Source organism: Galeopterus variegatus, unplaced genomic scaffold (genome assembly GCF_000696425.1).
Source record: "Galeopterus variegatus unplaced genomic scaffold, G_variegatus-3.0.2 Scaffold18430, whole genome shotgun sequence".
Classification (NCBI taxonomy): Eukaryota; Metazoa; Chordata; class Mammalia; order Dermoptera; family Cynocephalidae; genus Galeopterus; species Galeopterus variegatus.
In genome coordinates, this window is record NW_007744541.1 from 2405 (window position 1) to 16430 (window position 14026).

The 14026-nt window shown below is 39.8% G+C and overlaps 1 pseudogene; it reads right to left on the bottom strand.

The window, feature by feature from the left end:
* Positions 1–3193: 3193 nt before the first annotated feature.
* LOC103582900 lies at positions 3194–4532 on the bottom strand (annotated as a pseudogene).
* Positions 4533–14026: the final 9494 nt, after the last annotated feature.

Genomic DNA, 14026 nt, shown 5'->3' on the forward strand with positions numbered 1-14026 from the left:
GGGGGGATTTGTCCTTTTTGAGACCGGCCGCACCGCGCTCAGCCAGTGAGCGCTGTGAGCACACCGGTCATCCCTATTTAGGATCCGAACCCGAGGCAGGAGCGTTACTGCGCTCCCAGTCCCGCACTCTCCCGAGTGCGCCACGGGCTCAGTCCCCCTGCATTGGTTTTTAAAATGAGTTTTGATTGTTGGAGGCAGACTGCAGACTTTATTTTTAAGAAGAAATAGTGTAGTTGTTTTTCTAATTTTGAATTTGGTACCAAATTTTAAAATGAGAACATTTCACGAAATTCAGACTTTTGGCATTTTCTGAATAATTTTAAGATCGGGCAGCATTTGGTCTGTGGTAGGTTCTAGCATCCATCAGCTGGAGCTGAGTAGCACCTATCCCCTCTAGATGGGGAAGATGCTCTTCAATTTTCCATAGGCCCCAGCACTTCCATACACACCTTCCCCACTGACATTCAAGGACATGGTAGACATTTGAACTTGCAGTTCTGGACTGGATAATCTCACGACATACTAGACAACACAAAATTCAGTGATAATGAAGAAGGTTAACCAATGTCTAAAAAGAATTATGAAACAAAAATTTCTACATGCATATTTAGAGTGGTCATTGATCATGGTCTTGCTACCTAGCATCCAAATCCTCATAAAAGCCAAAAGGGTCCAATGCTCACTGTCCATACCCTCTGGCAGCCAGGGCACCATCATGTGACCTAAGTTCAGCCAATCAGAAACTTCTATCCAGGTCTTTGAATCTGGATTCTGTGATTCAAATAAGAGACATTTTGGAAATAATTCCATCACCTGTGAAGTACCTTTTGTGTCTAGGGACAGTAGTGCTAGAGGTGACAGGTAGTAGTGTCCACCATGGCAGTGACAGTGGTGTCCTAAGTGGACCATTTGAGTGGTTGGGCCTTTTCTGATTCCAGCTGTCAAGCCTTCCTGCCTGTTTGATGAGCCTTATTCTCCATTCTTCCTGTCTCTTTGATATGCCACCTGATGGATTTCCAATACATTTCTCATCTCATTAAGTTAGCGAGAAATGGTTTCAGTGTTTGCCATGAAGAACTCTGATACTTTAGGGGGGATTCAAGCTTCCTTCATTAACTGAGTTAATAAAAAGAATAGGCACAAGTGTATTTATACGACTTTCCTCTTAGAGAATTTTAAAACATTCTGTAGCTTTACTTGCATTTTTAAAGATTCAATCTCAACAGTAATCCAAAAATGCAAAATTATTTAAAGGTAGGATTTCTTCCCCCTTACCACTCATATTAGCAAAGATTGCTTATCAATAGACATTGCATCGTTACTGGTGTGGGTGCAGTGCAATGAGTCCTCTCATCTGATGCGGTGATTTTAATACACTGCTGAGAAAGGAATTTGTCAGTATGTTAACAAGTACGTTAGCAAGTGTGGTAAAATGGATATTACCTACCCCCCCCCCATAATTCCACTTCTAAGAAGAAATTTACCGTAAGAAAATCTGAAATGGGGATGAAATTTCTCCATTGAGACATTTATCATTAACTTTGGGCATTAAATTATGTTTATGATGGATTTTTAATGATACTGAAACTTTATGATACAATGTTAAGCAAACAAGGATACTTAATTGCATACACATATAATCTCAAGTAGGTAAAAATACAGGAAAAACTATAGGAGAATTTATTAAAATTGTCCTTTAGAAATTAGTTTGGGCAATTATAATCCCTTTCTTTATTCTTTGCTATAATTTTAATTTTTCTATAAAGGGCATGCTTTCCTTTTATTTAGAAAAAGGAAATATTTAATAATTAAAAATAAACAGAATTGGCAGCCAGATAAATATGAGGTACCCATCACGGTGTCTCATCCATAATAGGTACATTATAAATATTTGAGAAAGAAACAAAGGTAAGAATAAAGAAGGGAAAAAGGAAGGGAAGACAAACTATTTCACAAAGAAGATTGATGAACTAAGGGATTGTGACTTGCCTATCATTTGCTTAGTTGATAGCATACAGAGAAATAAGGTATTACATTCTAAATTGCTTTATTAAGTAATGCTGCATTTGATTATTTCCCAACTGGTGACAAGTGACAAAACAATACCTTTCTCCCTGGATGAGTAATATGGAGCCAGCACTAAGATTGTTTTCCTGTCCCACAACTTCAGAGATAGATCTGTTCTGAGAAGCTGGAATGGCCTCAGTGTATTGGTATTCAAGACAAAAGAGGTCCCTTCTTGCCTCTGATTGGTCATAATATGAAGGTTTGCCACCCTCTTTAGGGCACCCAGAAGCCCAAGAGCTTATTAGAGTAGACTCTAATTTCCCTATCTGTTCACTTCTTAGTTGTATCTTACTCCTTGGAACTGACGGTACAAAGAGAAAGTACGCAGGGTTGAATTTACATTAACCAGGAAGCTGAAGCACTCCTTTGATTGTCTGGTGCATGCACATACAGTGGAGGTCCCTGGGGTAAGAGTTCTCACTGAGCATTCTTGCTGACAACAGAGGGGCTGAAGTTCTGTTTTGTTTCAGATCTAGCATTTCCTGACTCTGGATTATCTTTAAAGTCAAAGTCTCCAGGCAAAGACAAGAACCAAAATACCCAACTGATCCTCTGGGAAGAAATATTTATCTCAGTGATTATTATGCACTTAAAAGTATGTGCCTCAGAAATTCTTATATTCTTAAAAGCACATGTTTTTAAAATTCTGGTTTTACTATTGTTTATACCAATGGTTCTCACAGTTTAGCCCAGGGGCCCCTGAAATCCTTAGACAATCTGAAAGGTGAAAACTATTTTCATAAAAACACAAATACATTGATTTCTTTTTAACCCCACTGGAAAATCACTTTTATTGAGATCCCAACCAGCTGTACAGTCTGTTCCTGTCATTAAGCTCCTGATTCCTTTGCAATTCATTCTTTCTTTTTTTTTTTTCCTTTTTGTCTTTTTTCGTGACCGGCAACAGATCGCAACCCTCAGTGTCGCGCCTGTACCGGACCGGGACCGGCTACAGGATCGCAACCCTCGGTGTTGCTCCCGCACCTTGCTCAGCCAGTGAGCGGCCGGTCTGTATGTGGGATCCGAACCCTCGGCGGGAGCGCTGCCGCGCTTCCCAAGCAGCGCACTGTAGCAGTGCACCACCGGGCTGGCCCCGCAATTCATTCTTTCTTGAGTAGTCCCATACTTTGTTCTCCTCCGTAGTCTGGAAGTGGCCATGGCCAAACTCCGAGGTGGTGTTAATGAACTTGAGGTCAGTGCTCTTCAGAGCTCACCATTTGGTCTGCACCAGCAAGGACTTGCAAAGGGTGAGCACTTGCTTCTTGGTTCCCACCACATAGCCTTTCAGCATGACAAGGTCACTGGTCACTTCACCATAGTGAATAAAGCTACCCAGAGGTTTGATGCTTTTGTCAGACAGGTCATAATCAGGGGAGGCACTGTTCTTGATCAGTTTGTTGTTCTTGATAAGATAGTCCTGGCCAGTCTTGTAGATTATCTTGTTGATCTCAGTGTGGTGAAAGTAGCCTTTCTGCCCAGCCTGTGCTGCAGAAAAGGCCACATGGGCAGTGTGCCATGCCCCAATACAGGTAAGCTTGCACAGCAGCTTCTTGGAGTGCCAGCAACAGGTGACCCCTTTGTAGCCTTTGCCTTTTGTCCCATGATGATGTCAATCATCTCATCCTGCCCAAACACTTGCTTCACTTGGGATCTGCTCTAACCTCTCCAGGCCCAGTCCAGTTTCTCGGCCACACTGCCTGAGTTCACCTGGATCTCCATCAGGTGGGCCTTCTTCTGGCACAGAGGTAGCAGGCACATCTGGGTGTGGGCAACGATGCAAGTGACCTGGCGATACTTCTTGATGCTGTTAAAATCCTTCTCCAGCTGCTTCTTGCCATCCTCATCCTGCCATTTCTTATAGTATTAGGTGAAGGCCTTCTTCTTCGATTTATGCCAGTTCTTACAGATGCGACTTTAGCACTCATGGCTTATATGATCGGCCAAGATGGTCTTGAAGGTCCAGAGGCCTCAAGGGGTTTCCAGGCAGCCCACAGTGCCTACAGCAACCACGGGTGGCATCTCCACAAGGGTCACGCCCTCCACAACTTCCTTCTTGTTCAACTTGGATCCTGGCCTGTCAACTTCCCACACGATGTGGGTCATGCCAGCCATGTAATGCAGGAAGGCTGTGAGGTGGACAGGCTTGGAAGATTCACCCTTGGGGAAGCTCTTCACCTTCCTGCAATGCCTGCTGCTGTGCTTCCAAGGCAAGAAGCCCAGGGACCCAAGTCTGGGAGCAGAGAACTTCCTGTGAGACATCACGCCATCAAATCATGCTGGTAGAAAGACTTGTTAAGTCTCATTCTCTCAGGTTTCAGTGCAGTGTTCCAGAGCCACGTGCATGATTCTGCTACGGTTAGAACACAGATGCAGATAGGAGAAGCCAGTCATCTATTAAGCCAGAGGTGAAAAAGATATGTTAAAATAGAAAACACTGCCAGTTTTCTCACTAGTTTTTGTTTTGTTTAAGAAAATATGGTTATATTGTAATAAAAATTTGATATTTAAAAACATGGTTATATTGTAATATTGTATGTAGGTTTATTATTTTTTAATAATAAAGTATTTTTTTCTTTCTTTTTTTATTTTCTAATATAGTAAAATGGATAGCTATAACTCACAAAAACAAAAGCTCTCTGGAATCCTTGGTAAATTTTAAGATAGCTTTTAAAATCATAAAGAAACTCTAAGGCCAAAAAGTTTGAAAAACACTAGTCTACACTATTAAGGAGTTAATAAGTTCTGAATAACCAATTTTTTATTTGAGGAATTAGATCATAACTATGGTAATTTAGCCTGTGTCACTAAACGCAGGCAGTAACCACTTCAAAATTGGAAACTACAGGCACATTTGATATTTTCCATTCATATGATTTATTTCGGTGCTCTCTTCCTGTTAGTCACTCTAAATTTAGACAATTTTATATCCATTATGTCGCCATATCCAGTATACTGGATGAGGTTTGGGAATACCTGAAACCTTGTCCTCTGCTGCCATTTACATACTGTCCTGGGTCTCATCTACCAGAGCCTAGTTTTTCCCATTGAAAACACAGGAATTATGAATCTAGATAGCTCTTAAAGCAATTATGAAGCTAATGAATATTAAAGCATTCTGAAAATTATAATGTGCTTTACAGATAAAGGGCTTACTACTGCTAAACATTTTAATATACAAGCAGACATTTGATGAAAAATAAAAATTCTTTAGGCTGGTGGGTTGGCTCAGTTGGTTAGGGCACGGCCTTGTGACACCAAGGTCAAGGGTTCAGATCCCCACACTGGCCAGCCACTGAAAAAGAGAAAAAGAAAAAGAAAAATTCTGTCTTCAGCTGATATTATCTGATCCCTTGGATTTAGATACATAAGATGTGGTTAAATATGGACAAATTATAAGGGTACTTCAAAAAGTTCATGGAAAAATGAAATTGAAAGATAATACAAATCTTTTCATGAACTTTTTGAAGACCTTGTGTTTTAATAGTGTTCGGGATGTTAATTTTTTTTAAAAGTTTTTTTTATTGCAGGCTGATTTAAAGACACAAAATATGCATATGGAAAGACAGAAAGGTGGAGGGAGAGTGGGAGGAAGGTGGTGGATCAGCATCTGAGCCTCACACTCCAAACATATCCTGTAACAGTCACATCTCCCCTGGGGCTGCCCAATGCAATAGAAGTCTTTTCATCGTAGGCTTTTGCTATCATTTAACAGCCATTCGGTAGGTTTAAGCAGCTTCTTTTTAAAAGAAAAAGTGCTAGATATACAAGATGTCATTGTACTTGTTATTTAAATTAAAAATTTCTTTGTTCAGCAGCAAGAGAATGTCTTCTGTTCACGGAAAAATGGGACCACTGGAGATTTTACTGAAGTAAATAATACTATCTTAAAATACAACTCTTTACTGGAGTAAATAATACTATCTTAAAATCCAACTCTTAAATTTACCTATGCCTGTGTAAGCAAAGACATGACCTTTTCCAAGGACAAATATTAAAAATAACAGATCTCTAAATACACATTTAGGCATGTGCTTCTGGGCTTAATACCTAGGCTTATAACATTGATAACACCTATGTCTTAGTCTGCTCAGGCTGTCATAAAAAAATATCACACACTGGGTGGTTTAAGCAATGGAAATTTATTTCTCACAGTTCCGGAAGGAAGTCTGAGATCAATGTGCCAGTTGATTTAGTCTTGTTGAGGGTCCCCTTCCTAGCTTTCAGACTGCTGCCCCTTTGCTATTTCCTCAAGTGGCAAAAAGAGAGAGAGAGTATGAGAGAGAGACAGAGAGATCTCTGTAAGGCCACCAATCCTATCAGATTAGGACCCTACCTGTGTGATCTTATTCAACCTTGATTACCTCCTAAAAGCCCTATCTCCAAATACAGTTACATTGGGGGTTAGAGTTTCAATATATGGATGCAGGGGAATACAATTAAGTCCACAGCAATTTATTTGCTATTTGAAGTAAGTATAAAATAGACCTCAAATGAAACCGCATAGTTTCATACCTGTCTTTTAGAAATTACAGGACTCTTCATACTCCAAAGGACAAAATAATCATGAATCTGCCATTTTATACATGGACTTATTCAGTTTCTCTGAGTAAATGTTAAACTTTGCCATCATAATTCACTGTGTCATAATATATTGCTTATGTTTTCAGAGACTTGAGTAAACGCAAAGAAACACCCTCCCCCCAGAAGAGAGGAGGGGAGATTCTAAGAGGTTGTTAATACTGTCTTTCTTTGACTCAATAGTTGTTTTTTTTTTTTTAAGTGGTGGAATATTAATCATTCCTTGAGGCAGAAAACAGAATGTGTTTTGAACAAGCACGATATTCAAGTTTTATGATCAGAAGGTACCAGAGATATTGTTGAATGCAACTTTCTTACTGTACAGAAGAAGAAACTGAAATCTTGAAAGTGGTGGTGACTTGTCCAGGTCACTAAAGATGGAACTACAGAATTGTTTGTGTCTGTTACATTACGAAGAGGAACGTTGATTAGCTAGCCACTAGCTAATTTTATTAGATTTTACCTTTACTTATTGTACAAGGGTACATCAAAAATTTTGTGGAAAAATAAAATTAAAAGATAATAGTAATTTTTCCAAGAACTTTTTGAAGTACCCTCATACATTACTTTCCCGGGCATGATATCAATTGGTTCCCTCATGAGATAGGAAGAACACGTAATAGGTCAAAGAATGAAAGATTGTGTTTCTAGAAGTGGTGCACAGAAAGGAATGGAAGGGAAAAAGTCTGCAAATCTGCAAAACACATGACAATATGGGTCAGAATTAAATTGGAACTCAGAAGTCAAGTAGCAGCAAGTGGCATGTATAACATACTGTAAAAGAAAAGGGAATCTAGTGAAAGTTGGATACAAAGTGGCAGGGTAGCTAAACCCAAAATGTGGGTACTTTTGGTTGGAAGAATTGTAGTTGGAGGGCAAGCTGACTACTTCCTGTAAGCTTTAGTTTCTTGGTGAGTAAATACAATAGAATTCTTATGCAGATTAAATGAAATCACATCTATAAAAGCATCTAGCAATATGCAGAAGAGATGAAGGAGTTCAAGGAGGTTTTTGAACCTGGACTACAAAAGGAGTGGTGTTATCATTACTAGAAATGAAAAAAGTAAAAAATAAAAATAAACTCATATTTAGCTTCCCATAAATTCACAAAATTAAAAAGAAAAGAATACAATAAAATCAAGCAATAGGATAAGCTACAGTGAGATGATTATGTACATGAGATGAATGCAGCAGAGACAAAGGGAAATACCTAATAGTCTTGAGAAATTAACCTCATGGTATAAATTTGGGGGTCATCTGCTGAGTGGTGATAGCTAAAACCAAATAATGAATGTAGCCTCAAGAACAGTGAGTGACGGCATGAGCACCAGGCCTTGACAAATGTTAACAACCTTAACACATGCCCACCTGTACTGGATGGTGGAAGGAAGAGGGCCCAGGAAAGGATGATGTTAGAAGTGAGCCAGGCATAAATGAGTGTGGGTATTGTTAATTATAGCTGCCCACCTCTACCAATCCTTATCTATGCCTAGCACTGTGCTGAGTGGTTTGCTTGTATCATCTCACTTAGTCTGCACAACCCTGCGAGGAGGCCACATCATCACCGGGCTCAGTTTCTAGATGAGAAAATGGAGTGGTGCCACTATGACGAGAGCTGGTGCTCCAAACCACGGGAGGACAGAATCTCCAGAGGAGGCAATGATGGACGAGACCACATGCCCCAGAGAAGGCAAGAAGAACAAACTTGAAAGAAGGTAACTTGATTTTGACATTTACAATTCACTGCTCATGGAGACTACATTTTCGAAAGAGGGGTGGGGCACATAAGCCAGGTGACTGGACATTGAAGAGGGTGTGTTGGGGAGGAAATAGGGACACCAACTATAGGCTGGTTATCCCAAAGGAAGGTGAGGACTAGATTGGTAATCAGGGGGTCATGAGGGCCTAGCAGCTTCTTCCTCCAAGTAGAGAAGCAGAGGGAAGGGGCTGGTAGAAAGAAAGACCATGGAATATGGACAGAGACTGAAGAGAGTGGGATCTTAAAGGATGCAGGTCAGAATGGGATCACGAATGCAGGCAGGGAGATGCATTTTCAGAAGGAAGAGAAACAAACTGGAGTCACGTTCTGTGCTGTGGATTTAATCATGTCCCCCCAAAGTCCATGCATTGGAAGCTTAACCTCCACTGTGACAGTGTGAAGAGGGTGGGAAATCCTGTTATGGTCATTGAAAGGTGGGGCCTTGAAGAGGTGATTAGACTGTGAAGATCATGACCTGGTAAATGGATTAATAAGTTGATGGTTTAATGGTGGTCATGGGAGTGGTTCTGAGGGCTTTAAAAGGAGAGCACATGAGGAGCTCTCTCCCTCTCCTTCTTACTTCTGCCTTTCTCAAAATGTGACAGCCTGGGTCACTGAAGTCACCATCAAAGAAGGCCCTTACCAGATGTGTTCCCTGGACTTCAGACTTCCCAGCCTCTCAAACTGTAAGCAATAAATACTGTTTCTTTACAAATAACCCAGTTCCATGTATTTCTGTTACAAGCAACAGAAATGGGCTAATTCTGCTATTTTGTAACTCCTTCTTAGCACCCTTATGCATTAAGAAAAAAATCCATTCGGCATCCAAACTTTGGTGAGCAACACAAATTTTTACTGTGTCACAAAGATGCTAAAGGAAGTTTCTATATAATATTAATTTTTTTTCTTACTGTTAGTATCTTATAGATGGCAGCTGCTTGAAAGTTTTTACTGTGCTTCTCTCCTTCTGCAGGCTTTACCAATATTTCTCAAACACAGCCTGTGCAGGTTTTTGGTTTTCTTTCCCACCCTTCTCTGGTTCAACTCCTTATTATGTAAATCAGTGTAACCTCCTAGACTTATCCTGAATTATCTGTTCTCACATTATCCAGATTCTGTGCAAGGAAAGAGAGACCAGGAATTAGCTTGGTGTGATATTATGATATCTATGTGGGTTTTCGTCCAGGGTTCCTGGCTCATAACTACTGTAGACTTTGTTCTTTTGTTATAATGTTGGGGCGCTTTAGGCCTCAGAAGGAGGCCTCAGAAAACTGTCTTTCTCTCTGACCTTGTCCTGCCCTCCTTTGGCCTGCTTCTTTTATTAACTGAGGCAAGCCATAGAAACTACAATCCCTCTTCACCAAGGCAGATCTTAGAAACCAGAATCCCTTTCCCACAAAGCCAGCCATCAAGACTAAGAATATATTCTAATCTTTCACTCACTTTTCTTTTTTTTTTTATTGTGCTAAAACATATACAAGAATTGCCATTTTACGTATTTTTAAACATCCAATTGTGTGGAATCAATTACATTCACAATACAATGTAATCTCTATTTCCGTCTCTTTCCAAAACGTTTTCATCATGCTAAACACAAACTCTGTACCCATTAAGCAATAAATTCTCATTATTTCTCTTCCCCATTTCTGGTTAACCTTTCATCTACTGGTGCCTGAAGTGGGCTCAGTCAGTGGGACTGGGCCCTCAACCTGTGGGATGTGGCACTGTCTCCAGGCAGATAACATTGGAATTGAATTGGAGGACACCCAGCTGGTATCTGCTGCAGAATTGATAAATTGCTTACTTACTGGTGGGTAGAAATCTTCACACATTTGGTCTCAGAGGACTTATGTGTTGATTGTTGTGGCGTGAGAGCAGAGGATAAACAAGTTTGTTTTTATCCAGCACTCGGCAAGCAAGAAGCCTCTCTCTGCCTCTGGCTACCCTTCAAGTCCAAGAAGAGAGTGGGCAACTGTGAACACATATGAACACATACCTTTGCCACACATCACTCATAGGAGGCGGAAGGAAAGGATAAAAAAAAAAGTGCAGAGTCAGAGATATTTAGGTGGTATTTATCCCAAACCAAAGTTCATTTACTTGAAATCCCATCAGATAAAGGCACTTCTGGGAGACAGAAGCTATGTTACCAAATTGCTCATATAAAATATTCAATAGACATCTGTACTAAACCAAGCAGCCATAATGTCACTGAAAGAGGCTCTTGGGTACCAAAGTCACAGAAGTGAACAATGCACGCAGCAGTAAAGCTAGCAATGTTTTCTTAAAAGAGGAGATAGACTTATGCATAAGGGAGGTAGCTACAGGAAAGCTAACTCCTGAGGGGAGCAGTTCAGGGTCCTTTAGAGGGAAAGAGGTTAAGGCGTGCAGACCAGCATCATCATTCTGCACCTCTGGTTCATTCTATTTTTCCTGGTTGCATCATGCTCAGTTAGGGCTTTGGTCCTTGCGCCTGCTCAGTAGGTCCAAGATGGTAGTGGTGTTCATTATCATTTCCCCAGGAGGGTTATTGTAGCAGTCACCTTGAAGCTTTGCACACATGCAGGAACTCCTAAAGGGGTCTTAAGGTTAATCTATAACTTAATTTTTACAATTATGGGAAATAAGCCTTGGAGAAGGGGTTTTGCAACTCAGTGAATATCTGTTTCCCTTTTATCTCAGTTTACGTTATCAGGGCAGTTATGCCTGCCCAACCTGTCTCTTTCAGTTACTTTTATCAGGGCCATGGGGGAATCAACATGCCATGGGGGTCTCATGACTGAGGAGTGGTCTCCATGTCCTCTGCAGGGAAAATGGAGTCAGTCTGGTTTACAAGCTTAGCTCTATCCTGTCTCAATATTGACCCCAAGAAAGTTGAATTTTAGGTCTCCAGGTGGGATCTTGAGAGAGTTAAGTTTGAGTGGATAACCCTTTACAATATATTCCTCTGTACTTGGCCCAGAATATTCCTCTGTACTTGGATCCTTAGGAACCATGAACATTAGCCGTTTTTTCAGAAATTGAGGCTATTTAATGCAACAGTTAAGAGGAGAGGCTTTGGAATCAGACAGATCTGGGTTTGAATTTTAGTTCTGCCACTTTGCTGTGTGTGGCCTTTGAGCCAGTAGATTAACTTCTCTGAATTTTTGTTTTCTTATCTATACAACAGGGATAATAATACTCCTTCAAAGGGAATTTGTAAATATCCACTAAGCTGTGCCAAAGTGATGAAATCGTTTTCTGTGGGACCCAGACAAAATAGAGCCGGGAAAGGCACAGGGGATGGGGACTCATTCTTGCTTGTGTGATATTAAGAACTGTTTCCAAGGACCTTCTAAAACCCCATCAGAAATCCCTTTCACATCCTTCATGCATCTCCTGCTTTGCACTTGTTTCTGTAACAAAGTTCATCATTAGACATTCATTAGCACTGCAGTAATTCAGATAAGATGCTCTGAAAAGAACCTTGCCCAGTAACAGCATCTCAACCCATGAGCCAATGACAAATTGACTCTGAGCCTCCGAAACCAATGAAATCTGTTGCCATGCAGCTTAAGTGAACCTCTCCCTTTTTTCCAGTAAAAGCTTTCTCTTATCCTTCCCTCACTGAATGCATTTGTGGTTTGCCACGGTATGCATTCTGGATTACAATCCTATTTTCTATTCCTGTATAAACTCATATAAACATATCTGGAGACATTTTTCTTTAATGTGTTTTTTGTTCTAAGTTAACAGCTTGTATACTAAAGTGCATAGCATGGGTCTCCAATAAATAATCATCATCAGCATTAGCAGGAAAAGAGCATTCCCAATTAGCAAGAAATAGTAAAGGCTGAGACAGATGAGAGACATCCCTGAGCTGTCCTGCAGATTCATTAGTTCACGCAATAATAAGAAGTCATGTCTGTGAGCGGCATTGGGGTGTGTGGGGGGAGGGAGAGACAAAATCTGTGTATTTACAGTCCATTTAGCATGCAAATATCCACGCATCCGAGCTTACTTTCCTGGATAATGGTGCACTTCACTTGTAAGCACCAGGTTACTATCTCAGCCTTGGTGTCAGAGCTGGAAAAGAGACATTTGCAATGCGGGCTAGACAAAGGAGACAAAGTGCATCTATCAGCACGTATTTTATTAAGATCTCATAACAGCTTCATTAAAATCTATATTGACTTAGTCTAAGGAAGCTGTTGCAATAGAAGTAACTTGCTCTAGCATTATCTCAGTGCCTGGAGAATGATACGAATTTGGGAAGTTCTCGGATGATGTGGGTTGGAATTATGTGTGATCTTTAGTTTCTTTATTTTTCTAATGATATTATTTTTCTATTTTTTCAAGCTTTCTGGAAAGAATGTCTATTACTTATATAATAATAAAAAATGTAAAAAGTCGTAAAAGAATTAAGTCTCCTCCCTTGCTAACACATCAGTGTAAAAGGCCATTTGGAAGGGGCATCAGGCCACTGTGTTTAAGATGATTTGGAGAGAAGAGGGCTTTGAAGCAAGCATCTGGGCTTAAGATGGTAAAATCTTGGGTCTTTCCCTAATATGTGTGTGTGTGTGTGTATATATATATATTTTTTTTTTTTTTTGGTCTTCCTGCTCACTGCAAAATAGGGGAAAAAATCTGTTATTGAAAAATAGAGATACTTGATGCTGATGGAGCTAGGTGAAAGCCTTTGCTTCAGGAGAAGGATCTGCCAGCTCTAATGCATTTATGAAAGCTAAGGATCCCCAGTGAGTGTTCTAATGAGGGGATCTAGAATATACTCCTTCGGCCCTGACTTAAACTAAGGTGTTCTTACAGAGTAGGTCTAGAATGAGGCCCTGAAGTTCTGCAAACACTGTTGGTATCCACATCTGCTCCCCACTCTACCCTTTTTCTGATGAGACAAACACTTCTCCTCTTTCATTCCCAAGTTTTGTAGGATGCTATTTAACTAAATACCCAAACCAAACATTGAGTCAAACAGCCACCCATTTACTTCTTCTTACTATAAAACTAGAATGTTTCTAAAATAGAGATCTAAAACAAAGAAAATAAAAATCGTCTGTGATCTTTAGATCTAGAAAGAACCAACACCTTCATATATTTACTCTTGGATACATCTATACATATATACACACACACACACACAACTTCATGTACCACTCTATATGTTTATTTTACCAAATTAGTATTAGAATATACATGCTCTTTAATAATCTTCTTTTTTCTCTTAATATATGGTAAACATTTTCCCACACTTAAAATATATTCTTACAAAATAATTTTTACATCTAATTGTAACAGGCTGAACAGAAGTGACTCCATTTTGTTAAACTTCTAAATTAAGAAGTTTTTTTTTCTTACTCTTGTAACCTGAACTGCATAGCTTGCAGCTCTGCATTACAATAAAATGATTCTTGTTCACACGATGTTAGAACAAATGACTTTTGTTCACACTGTACACAGAACAATTATAGAAGAAATTATTAACCCAGATGGCCATTCTTTACTAGCTTACTAACTAGATCTTTTTAAGGTTAACAGGAACTGAATCCATGACTTGACTTCATGGAGGATAGTCACAATGAATCAGCTCCCACCTGAGAAGTTATTTGATGTTTATCTGCAACTTTA